Source organism: Sinocyclocheilus grahami, unplaced genomic scaffold (genome assembly GCF_001515645.1).
Source record: "Sinocyclocheilus grahami isolate Dianchi unplaced genomic scaffold, SAMN03320097.WGS_v1.1 scaffold1349.1, whole genome shotgun sequence".
In the NCBI taxonomy this organism is placed as follows: Eukaryota; Metazoa; Chordata; class Actinopteri; order Cypriniformes; family Cyprinidae; genus Sinocyclocheilus; species Sinocyclocheilus grahami.
In genome coordinates, this window is record NW_015506528.1 from 35,689 (window position 1) to 46,314 (window position 10,626).

Consider the following 10,626-nt stretch of genomic DNA (forward strand, 5'->3'; position numbering starts at 1 on the left):
CTACAACGCTTAACCCTTACCGTACAGGATTTCAGAAAGTGCGCAAAGTCCAGGGTGCACACTTACCACTGCTGTGGATTTTAGAAAGTGCGCAAAGTGTTCAACGTGCACACTTACCACTATGTGGGTTTCAGAAAGTGCACAGAGCTTAGCGTGTGCACTTACCACAGCATGGATTTAAATTTCCAGGCATCTGATCACAGATACCCAGAGGTACTGGGCCAAACGGGAGAGGCAAGCTCAAATACAACCCTCTAAGGCGAGGGGAGCACTGCCTGAGACAGCATTACACAAGAAGGTTCTCGCAAATGCCACCTATACTTACCACTCGATGCCTCAGCAAGAGGGGATATCCTAGAGCCCGGACATCCAGGAATCTTTTTGCAGTGTCGTACCGGGGGCCTGATGATCAAGAAGGCTCCTGCAGAAGCCTCTGACCTGGCCGCATGGTCCAGGAAGTTTGAAGCCAGCACCAGGGCTATCATACCGGCTGGACACAATATCAACGAGTGACGTAGCACTGCAAGTTGAGCACCTGGTTTCTGAATCCAGCAAAGGGGTGCTTGCAGAGGACCTACCTTAGAACGGACAGAAACACACCGGTCCCGGAAGACGCTGCAAAGAAATACTCATATTTCATACTCACCCACCGTGGTTCCCGTGCTGGAACCCCGCTCAAAAGGCGATTCCAGAGAAGCCTCTAGTCCGGACCATCAGTAAGGTGGTTGCTATGAAGTCATAGAACCAACCAAAAACATCATAGGTCCAGCATAGGACACTGTAATGCATGAAAATTCCCACCTAACCTCGGTCAGGTGGAGTGCTGGTGGTTATAGGGGAATTAGGAAGGGGAAGGTAAGGGCAGATGTAAAACCCCCGAAGGAAATGAGTAGATACTCACGTATCACTCTGATCTGGACGAAAGCGCTGACGCCTTGTCTGGATCACATCCCTTAGGTCTTGCCTACCTCCCTTTGACTCCTCCTTCCCCTACCCGCGAGCGGAGGAGGAGCGCAAGTCGCGACACTATCCTTCTGTGCCCGTCTTTGATCCTCAAACCGAGACGGACCAGGACCCCTATGTTGATCGGGCTCAGACCTGGACCTTCGTGGAATGAAGGATTTAAAGACTGCTGAGCGTGCTTTCGCCTCCCTGAACTTCTCGACCACCGTCTCAACGGAGGTACCAAAAAGTTCAGAAGGCGAAACCGGAACAACCCTCTAAGGCGAGGGGAGCACTGCCTGAGACAGCATTACACAAGAAGGTTCTCGCAAATGCCACCTATACTTACCACTCGATGCCTCAGCAAGAGGGGATATCCTAGAGCCCGGACATCCAGGAATCTTTTTGCAGTGTCGTACCGGGGGCCTGATGATCAAGAAGGCTCCTGCAGAAGCCTCTGACCTGGCCGCATGGTCCAGGAAGTTTGAAGCCAGCACCAGGGCTATCATACCGGCTGGACACAATATCAACGAGTGACGTAGCACTGCAAGTTGAGCACCTGGTTTCTGAATCCAGCAAAGGGGTGCTTGCAGAGGACCTACCTTAGAACGGACAGAAACACACCGGTCCCGGAAGACGCTGCAAAGAAATACTCATATTTCATACTCACCCACCGTGGTTCCCGTGCTGGAACCCCGCTCAAAAGGCGATTCCAGAGAAGCCTCTAGTCCGGACCATCAGTAAGGTGGTTGCTATGAAGTCATAGAACCAACCAAAAACATCATAGGTCCAGCATAGGACACTGTAATGCATGAAAATTCCCACCTAACCTCGGTCAGGTGGAGTGCTGGTGGTTATAGGGGAATTAGGAAGGGGAAGGTAAGGGCAGATGTAAAACCCCCGAAGGAAATGAGTAGATACTCACGTATCACTCTGATCTGGACGAAAGCGCTGACGCCTTGTCTGGATCACATCCCTTAGGTCTTGCCTACCTCCCTTTGACTCCTCCTTCCCCTACCCGCGAGCGGAGGAGGAGCGCAAGTCGCGACACTATCCTTCTGTGCCCGTCTTTGATCCTCAAACCGAGACGGACCAGGACCCCTATGTTGATCGGGCTCAGACCTGGACCTTCGTGGAATGAAGGATTTAAAGACTGCTGAGCGTGCTTTCGCCTCCCTGAACTTCTCGACCACCGTCTCAACGGAGGTACCAAAAAGTTCAGAAGGCGAAACCGGAACATCGAGAATAAAGCCCCTCTCTTTCTTTCCGATATCTGGCTGCCCCTCTTTCCTCGAAAAAAGAGACAAACGAGAGCGGAGCTTTTTCATCGAAAAACTCTCACAATGCACGCAAATCGCCGCCTCAAGGACGTTGCGTGCGTGCTCCTCGCCCAAACACAAAACGTAGAGATCGTGTGTGTCATCAGGTGTCAAAATAGCGACGACACGGATGCACACACCCTCTAAACGCTCTGCTAGTGCTTGCCATAATAATAGATACTAGATCGCTCTTACCACGTTCAAATGCACGCTTCAAACAAAACAGTCAATGAAGATGAAGAAGAGAATGACATGTTCTCCCGGCGCCTATTTATACTATAGTCGCACCGGTGGTGACGTCATGGGCTGTCACCGGCCAACGTGTTGTTGGTGTTTTTTCAATGTATGATTCAGACACGGGTCACGACGAGGCGTTCCACCATAGCGACCCCTAGAGGACGCAGTTCGAAGTTCCCTTGAAAGGGAGCAAAGTATTTGATGTTCAGAACAGAATAACTACAGTGATTGCCCATTGCCCCCTTGGGGTGTTTTACCCCACAGACTATGTTTGAGAAAAAAATTATGTCATTCTGAAAATATAATTATATTTGTATTAAATAACACATACTCCCTATCTACAGGCCCTACTGTTCTCATGCCATATATAACTGTGATGTTCTACAAAACAACAATCTTTAAAACACTTTTGTTTTCTTACTGCTGAAAATTAGATAATTTACTGTGAAATCCGTTTTTTCTCCAGTACATCATCAGTGTAAGCTTCATGGAGAAAATTTCTACATCACTCTTGTCAACGTATACCATAGTTACAATAAAAATATATCTTGACTTTATCTTGTGGTTATTTTGGGAAAAACCGTAAGGGGTGGGGAGGGGGCGTTTTCCCCCACTCTACCCCGAAAATATATTTGTGATAAATGTGACAAAAATGGATTATCAGTTACAAATGTGTGTAAGTTGAAGAGTTTCTTAAACGGAGCTTCATATACATTCCTGTATTTAATTTTTTTTTTACATGGCATCCCGAAGAGCTAATAAGTTCAAATGTGTGCATAAAAACGATTGTAACAGTCCATTAAGTCGGGATTGCATTATGACTATTAACATTTACATTTAGTCATTTTGCAGACACTTTTATCCAAAGCGACTTACAATTGGGGAATACATAAAGCAATTCTTCTTAAAGAGGCAAACAGACACAGGAAGTGCTCATAATACCAAGTTTCAGGCATTTGTTCAAATAAGTACAAGCTAGAAAGGGAAGGAATAAATAATTAAAAAGACGTTTTTTTATTTTTTTTTATTTTAGGATTAAGTCAAGTAGTGTTGAAAGAGATGAGAGAGATTCAGCATTCCAGATAGGGGTGGGAAGATCATTCCACCAGCCAGGAATGGTGACCAAGAATGTTCAGGAAAGTGATTTTGAGCCTCTTTGTGATGGTACCACAAGGCGTTGCTCACTAGTGGATCTCAAACTTCTGGAGGGGATGTAGATTCGTAATAGTGAGTGGAAGTTAGTGTTGTCACGGTATCAAAATTTCAATATTCGTTACCAATACCAGTGAAAATCCACGATTCTCAGTATCAATTTTGGTACCAAAGCAAAACACAAAAAACATGCTAATTAAAAAATTTGACTATACTTTCATTTAATCCAAACTGTGTACAGATCTAATTTTAAAGGGCTTTTGAAAACCTTCTAGAGTTATTCAGCCAAGAATAACAACTAAGTTAGGTAAAAATAATAATAAAAAAGCCCAGAACTGCTTTTCTGACTATGACACAAACAATGTTAACCATTTGTACATTCTCTAACACGCATATTTTAGATTCACAACTCATTTAAAAGCATTTTTTACCCTAATAAAAGTTATAGGAGCATTAAATAGTTAAGAAAGAATAATTAATAGTTCATTAATAGTTAATTAGAACTTCATTCTAATGCTCATTATATTAGTGTTAGCCACGCTTATGCTAACGATTAACTACTCTAATAACAGTGTTCATTTCAATCCGACATTCAAATTAAAATATTGAATAATATTCATAACAGAAGCGGTGTTTCCCTCAGACTTGCACTCTATTTGTGGCGGCATATATATGCAAATTAATTCTCTGCCAGCAGGAGGCGCTTGTAGAGCGGGAGAGATAGAGTTTTCCCCGGTAACGACTGTAATCAAATAAGCCCTGCTCTCACAAAGGCTGCTCAGGCATTACAGGCAAGATTAAATGAAAATGACATCCATAATTTTTTGAAGACAGTCGGTTTCCTTCAGAAATACAGTGATATAAAAACACCCGCACCAGGTTTTGACTTTGACACGTGCAGTGCTCATGTTTATTCAACGAAGTCAAAGCCTTTTGGAAAATCTATTTGTGGCGGTCAGTTTTGATATTGTGGCGCGAGCTGCCACAAATAAATCATTATGGGAAACACTGAGAATATCTAAATATTAAAAATTTAAATTAAACTTACCTGCTTGAACTCTTTTTCTTTCATTTGATCTGGGTGTCTGTCTTTAAAGTGTTTTGTTAGTTTGGTGTGTTTCCTATTTTTGATGTCACCATGTCTCAGTGCTTTTATGAAGAGAGCGCACCTGTGCACCTTTCAGATAGCGCATCAAGAACCGGGTTGACCGGGTAACTTGGTACCACCGGTACTTTAAAAAACCTGGTACCGTAAAGTTTTCATTTTTTAGTACCGACTTGGTACCGAAGTACCAGGTCTTTTGACAACACTAGTGGAATTAGGCGGGTGCTGAGCCTGTGGCTATTCTATATGCAAACATCAATGTCTTGAACTTGATGCGAGCCACAACCGGTAGCCAGTGCAAGGAGATAAAGAAAGGTGTAACTTGGGCTCGTTGAAGACCAGTCGTGCCGCTGCATTCTGAATCATTTGTAGAGGTTTGATTGTGCTTGATGGAAGTCCAGCCAGAAGAGCAATGCAGTAGTCCAGCCTAGAAATGACAAGGGCCTGGACAAGTAGTTGTGAAGCATGCTCCGTTCGAAAGGGCCTGATCTTTCTGATGTTGTGCAATGCAAACCTGCAAGATCGAGCAGTCTTTGCAATGTGGTCTTTGAAGGTCAGCTGGTCATCAAAGATTACACCAAGGGGATATTCTTTCATCCATGCCGAGATGTCCGCCAGGCAGCCTGAGATCCGTGCAGCTACCTTTGGATCATCTAGTTGAAATGAGAGAGAGAGTTGTGTGTCATCAGCATAGCAATGGTAGGAGAAGCCATGTGCCTGTATGATGGGACCCAGTGATGTAGTGTATATGAAGAAGAGGAGGGGTCCAAGAACTGATCCCTGAGGAACCCCAGTCACCAGTTAATGTGCTTTGGATACCTCCCCTCCCCAGGCCACCCTAATAGACCTACCAGTGACAAACCAGCGAAGTGGAATCCCTGTGATGCCCAGTGATGAGAGAGCGGACAGGAGGATCTGATGATTGACAGGTTCAAAAGCAGCAGATAGATCCAGCAGAATAAGAACTGATGATTTGGAATCAGCTTTTGCAATCCGCACGGCTTCCGTGACTGACAGTAGCGCAGTCTCAGTTGAATGGCCACTCCTGAAACCTGACTGGTTAGCGTCCAGTTTGTTGTTCTGTGAAAGAAACAATGATACCTGGCTGAAAACAACTCATTCGAGGGTTTTAGCTATGAATGGAAGGAGAGAGACAGGTTTGTAGCTATCTGTAAATGAAGTGTTTAATGTAGGTTTTTTGAGCAGTGGAGTTACCCGAGCCTGATTGAATGCAGTGGGGAAAGTGCCTGTGAGGCTATCATTTGAATTTGATCAATTCAGATTCCGATTCTGCTTATCGATTCCGATTCTTTTCGATTCCCAGTTTCGATTGAGCTGAAAACCATGAACAAAAATCAACATGCTACATAAAAACTGTACTCTTTAAGAGTTGTTTGTGTGCAAAATAGAACTGCATGATTCTGGATACATTGAGTGTTTTTTTTGTTTGTTTTTTTCCCCCAATGGAAGTTGTGGTTCTCTCATAAATATGAAGAAAACATTAGACAACTAAACAAAATCACATTTAATTTATGAATGAATAATTCAAAGACTCCCTCAAGGTGTACTTGTTTCATTACTGGATGAATCACATTTTAACAGCCCCTTTTTGCCACCTACTGGCGTAACAATGTAATCAATAAATCTTCATTTGACGTGTCAAATTACTTTCAAAAGGTGATTTACTCTGTTTTAATCGCTACCATACACATCGTACACAGTTTATATCTGAACTATAAACTTTTATCCCAGTACTTCTGTGATTTGAATGTTTGTAACACAGAAATAATGATATTGTGTGGCTGAAAAGACTGTGAAGCTGTTTCGTTCATGACAGATGACAGCTGCTCTCTTCAGGTCAGCGGCAGCACGAACATAGATTTAAATGTTCAAATCACACTGGTGTGATCGTACGCTGCACGGACGAATCAACAAGTGATCACAACATTGATCGCACACATCAAAGGTTGAGGAATAAAACAGATCATTGTAATTTAGGAATAGAATCACGTTGGTGTTTGAATCGTGTTCACGATCTTTAACGATCTATTAAATTAAAGTGCTTTGTCATGTTGGTGGTGAATGTTTAGCTATCACAGATATTATACTTAGCTTTTTGGCTTCTGATCGCAAATGTAGCCAAACTTTGGAGAGCTTAGATTAGCGAGCAAGGTCCTGGCAGATTGCTAGGTCTGGTCCTCACAGATGGAAGAAAAAAAAAGCACATAGGAATCGATAGGCGGAATCGAAATTTTAATTTGACAACAAGTATCCGATTCCTGACCTTAAGTATCTGATTCTGGAATCTGAATCGATTTTCGATTCCCAACCGTAGTGAGGAGAGATGTGTTGATGATGTGTGTGAGTGCTGGTAAGAGTGTAGGAGAGATTGCTTGGAGAAGGTGTGAGGGGATTGGGTCTCGAGAGCATGTTGTAGGATGGTTTTGATACTTCTGCCTGAGTGAGGGGACAGAAGGAGAAGATGGGAGTTTTAGCAGTGGGTGTGGTTGGTTTGAGGTCCTGTGTGTGTGGGGCTGAGAATTGACTACTGATTGTTCTAGTTTTGTCTGTGAAGAATGTGGCGAAATCAAAATGAATAAAATGTTTAAAAATTGCATAAAAATAATTAATGCTATAAATACTACTGTTGTAAGTTATCTGAAACCTTTCAAAACCTTTCACTGTAAACATATTTTAAATGTGTCAAAAGGAGTATTATGTGCTGGAATACCTGTACAGTTCATATGTATGAAATAACATTTAAAGGAAAGTACCATGCACATTGCCTGTTAAAAATGTATTATCGTAACTGATGATATTCACAACGTTAAACGACTTGGCACAAGCTGATTGGTTCATGTTGCATACGCAGCCAATGAGCTTGCTGCTTTACATTTAAATGGCTGATTAGCATCCACTCAAGCATTTTGCAGTGTGTTTTCAGAGTTCCTATGAAACCCTCCACCTTTCCCAGCTCCACCTGTATAGATCTACTACGGGTTATTTTATATGCTATTTGTGCAGCAGCAGTATGTCTTAAATACTCACAGCACCGTATCGCTGTATGCATTGGCAGTAACAAGTTCCTGTATTTGCTTGCAGCAGCAGCAATAATCTACAACTACAGCAATAACCAGCAGCAGCGTAGCAGATCTATTCTGCCAAATACAGAAAAATTGTCATAACCATTACCATGCTAAAATCTTCCGAGAGTTGTCATGATTGAACTGACTTTAACTGAAAAATTGTCTGTTTACTATTGTCCTCTTTTTAGAGCTGCTTTATGTAGTGTATTGTTCATGCACAGCTATATGATGCCTTATGGTAGTTATGGTAATATCCACCACATGTAACGCACGGCGCATGTACGAGAGGGAGATGTCTTCAAAAGTGAGAGAACGTCAGTAAACGTGTCTCAGCAGAAAAGGTTGTCCGTGTCGTTCCTTCACCATCAAAGACATAACAGAATACTTGACAACAGCGGCATTTAGAAAAGAGAACTGTTTGCAACTCAACTGAAGTGCATGGAGGCAGTGACGGTCACATGCCCAACTCATGGGACTGAAGTGACATCTAGAGGACGGACTGAAAATTACAGCTAAAAAGGTAACTCTGTAGACACTCGCTGCATAAAAGAAAATATTGGAAAATAAGGGATGACAAAAAATGGACATAAACCAAATTAAAAAGGGAAAATGGCTACAATAGGACGAGTGCCATTGTTTGACAACACTAAAGAGGATTTTTACACATTTTTGGAAAAATTTTAGCGATTGGTTGTGGCGAATAAAATTGGTAGTGGAAAAAGGATAGTTTTTAAGTGTTTTGGAACCAACAGAATATCTGTTGAAAAGTCTAAAAGTTGAAAAGAATATACCTCTTGAAAAGTCTTGTTGAGCCAGTGGAAGTGGTTGATTTATCATACCCACAAATAACTCAGACCCTTTCTGATCATTTCAGGCACAAGCCAATTCTGATTGCAGAATGCTTCAGATTTTATCAGCATAACCAAAGTCCAGACGAAATGATATCTGATTATATCTTGGCACTCAATCATCTGGCAAGTTCATGTGAGTTTGGGACATTTCTTGATGATGCTCTCCGGGACAAATTTGTTTGTGGTCTTGCGGGAGAAGCCTATCACAGAAGGTTACAGTCAGAAAAGGACCTCACCTTCAAAAAGGCCTGTGATATTGCACTTGCATTAGAACTAGCACAAAAAGATATCAAGCAGTTGAGCGCTCAAGCAGCCATAAAGGACTCTAATGTGCATAAGGTACAACATAATGCAGGTGGCAAAGGAAAATGCAGAGGACGAGGAAGTTCTCTGTACAGTACTAAAAAAAGGTGTCCAGCACCAGCCATTTTCCAAGCATAAAAGCGACTGCTATCGTTGTGGGGGAGGGAATCATCATCCCTCAAAATGTCGATACTGTAATGAAAAATGCCATAATTGCAGAAAAATTGGTCACCTGCAGAGAGCGTGTAAAAGCCACAAGGCCCAACGCCCTGACAAAGTGCTGTACGTCAAGTCAAGTCACCTTTATTTATATAGCACTTTTAACAATACAGATTGTGTCAAAGCAACTGAACAACATTAATTAGGAAAATAGTGTGTCAATAATGCAAAATGACAATAGTAAACACAACCCTTGAATACCTGTATAGTTTTGTAATCGATCTATGAGTATGTATTGCTGGAAATGAAGTGTCCCCAACTTTAATTTATAATTAAATCTAGCATATGATTAAAACGATGAGTGGGCCCGGTGACGTTTTGCTTGACTCCAAAAGAGTTTATTAGGTCAGTAAACGCAACTCCTAATGCATCATTTGTATTATCAACGTGAATGTTAAAATCTCAGACAATTAACGCTTTATCAACAGTAACCAATAGGTCTGAGAGGAAATCTGCAAATTCTTTTAGGAAATCTGTATACGGCCCTGGTGGTCTATACACAGTAGCCAGAGCAAGAGATACGATAGATTTCTTTTGCATATCTGACAGTGTAACATTAAGCATTAGTATTTCGAGTTAAACCTGTATCCTGTCTTCTGAGTAACATTGAGTATATCATAATATTATCTGTGATCATTTCATTTACAAAAACTGCTTTGGGTGACAGTGATCTAATGTTTAGGAGCCCAAACTTTAAAAATAGTTTTTGTTCATTTATTTTACATTTTTCTGGTTTAATCACGATCAGATTTTTTCTAGATCCTGCATTAAATTTATATTTTGACCTCACTATTCGGGGAACAGACACAGTCTTTATAGATTGGACAGCACAAGTACTTCTATCATTTAAGCAGGTAGAACACAAGTCATCAGGGCAGTTATTTGAGATTTGACTTACTAGTCATATGGAGCGTAGCGTCCTGGAGATGTTGTCCGACATGAGTTCCGCTCCGACTCTGCTGGGGTGCAGGCCATCAGCGCGAAAAAGCCTAGGACGCTCCCAGAAAAGATTCCAATTATTAACAACACAGTAATGTGTGTGAATAGAGTATTAGTAATGTAAGCGAGATTAGCGGCAACCACGTTGGCGATGCTAGCGGGCTATATGCTAATAGCGGACTCGATAGTACGTGTCAGCAGATATTTCTGAGACTCTGTGTACAGAAGTTAACGAACTGTTTGACTTATTCACGGTCTATACAGCACATGATAGAGCAGATGGCATTTATATTGATCTCCAACTAAATGGCCAAACGGTTAATATGCAGCTTGATAGAGGAGCCTCGTTCTTAATTCCAGAGCACATCTACAGAGACAAATTGAAGGACTGTGTGTTGCACCCGATTTCTATCCATTTGACCTCTTACACGGGGGATAAAATCCCAGTGTTGGGTGAGATTCACGTTGCAGTG